We start from the raw sequence: 2,156 nt of genomic DNA, 5'->3' as shown, positions 1-2,156 counted from the left end.
TCTTTATAACAAAATTTTTTAAAGTAAAAAACTAATGAAATTCTATGCAGCAAATTCAACCAGATGTAAATGACTCATTGCTTCTGAAGCACTGTGGTAGGCATTTTTACATTTTTATTCCTTTTTGAAACTTTCCCTAGAAACTGGGCATGGTGATGCATCCCTGTAATTCCAGCACTTGGGAGGCTGAAAACAGGAGGATCACTACGAGTCTGATCCATGTAGTGAGACCCTGCACTAAATATATTTTTAAAAATTTTTTAAAATCTTTTCCTAGCCAAGTTTTGTACTACACACCTGCATGCATTCCCAGCATTCTGGGAAGCTGAGGCAGAAGGATCAAAAGTTCAAGCCTCTCCTGAACAACTTAGTGATTTAGTGAGACCCTACCTCAAAATACAAAATACTTAGTGATTTAGTGAGACCCTCACAACCACCTTGTTTTATTACGAAAACCAAGACCCAAAATGGCATACTTAGCAAATGGTGGTGCCATATTCCAATTGAGAACTCACTTATTTACAAACCCATTCATTTCTTCAAACCAGATCAAGAGAAAACCCTTGATTTCATACAGGCAGTTTTGCAAAGGCATGTTGTGGATAATACACCTAATCTTGAGATCATTCATTTAATCCTTATATTCTGTCCAGCCCCCCAATCCGAGTTCTGTCCCATGCTGTGGAGCTCTGTACCATTAGTTGAAACAACATTATAGGTGAAGTGCTGAAATCAACAAAGTCCCAGAAGATTAGGATTTCAACTAAAAGTTCCCAAGTATTACAGCAGAGATTAGTCCTATTGCTCAGTTCCCACATGGAGTCACTATTTATGGGGTTAAACATCCTGTTGAGCTATATCTCATCTATCCATTTTCTGCTGACCAAAACTATGGAAGGGAAAGTAACAAAGTAGCAGGAAGAACATGGCTTTAGGGCAGTGATGGTAATTTCAGAGCTTTCAACAATACAAACAGCTTGCTGGGCCACCCATGCCACGTGCCACGGGCTCACCACCACTCCCTTAGAGTTGGACCCGAATAGTAATCCTAAATCTGGGTTCCTGTAATGGCTGCTTCCCAGAAGGCCCTGTCACATGTAATCTCTTAGCTTCAGCATCTGGAGATCCAGAAAGGGAGAATTTCAAGTCAGATACAATTTTACATACATCATTTCTGTGGAACCTCCCGCCTTTAAGACCCCGACATCATCACCTCAGTTTCAACACAGTTGTTCTTAGTCCTCATTTCTCTACTTCGGGCTCCATCTGTTGAGGCAGTAGAAGCTGGAATGCAATTGCTCTCTTGTTAGGTGTGGTTCTCGGCATTACCGCCCTCTGTGCTTGCTTAAGGGTATACGCACGGAAGAAAAATGGACAGGTGTGACTTCTAAGGGCCTGCTCAATCGAACTTCACTCTGAAAACCTTTGTACTATTGAGACCCTACCTGACTTTGGTTTCTAAAAATTACCAAGAAACATACATAGAGGGTCTCACATTCTTAGTTGTTTCCCAGAGAAGGGAAGCAAATCAGCATTTGTTAAGTGGGAAAAATGTTTCCTTTCTAACAAATACACTGAAAAATGCAGCCAATAGTTTATTACTTAGAAAACAGGTCAAAATGTAAAGATAGCTTTAAAACGGATAAGTCATAGTTCATAGTTTCAGAATCCTCAGAATACATGCAGTAGAAATAAGGAAGCTCTTGCCCAGAATTTCCCAAATGACCAGTGTTTAGTTCCATTCACTGCCTCCCGAATGGTTGGGGAATCTTTCCTCCATGTTTTCAGATTTTTATTTTGTTGTGCAAGTTAATATTGTACTTAGATATCAAATAACCAAACACTGAAATTTTTATCTTTTGGGGAGAAAGTTTAAGAAAAAATATATTCAATATAGCTGATATTAGAATGAAGAAAATAAAAAGATTTAAATTTTTTTACAAAACCTTTATATTGACATTGAAATGGAAAAAATACTGTAATTAAAAAACCTTTAATATTGAATGAAATCTCCATGGCGATAAGTACAGTACTATATTAAATATAAACATAGGGGCCAGGGAGATGGCTCAGTAGAATAAGTGCTTCCCGGGCAAGTGCAAGGGCCTGAGTTCAATCCTCAGTGCTGGGAGGAAAAAAATAAATAAAAAAAAAAA

Source organism: Octodon degus, unplaced genomic scaffold (assembly GCF_000260255.1).
Source record: "Octodon degus isolate 3935 unplaced genomic scaffold, OctDeg1.0 scaffold00012, whole genome shotgun sequence".
NCBI classification, from domain to species: domain Eukaryota; kingdom Metazoa; phylum Chordata; class Mammalia; order Rodentia; family Octodontidae; genus Octodon; species Octodon degus.
The sequence above is the reverse complement of the archived record's forward strand: the minus strand, read 5'-3'. Positions refer to the sequence as shown.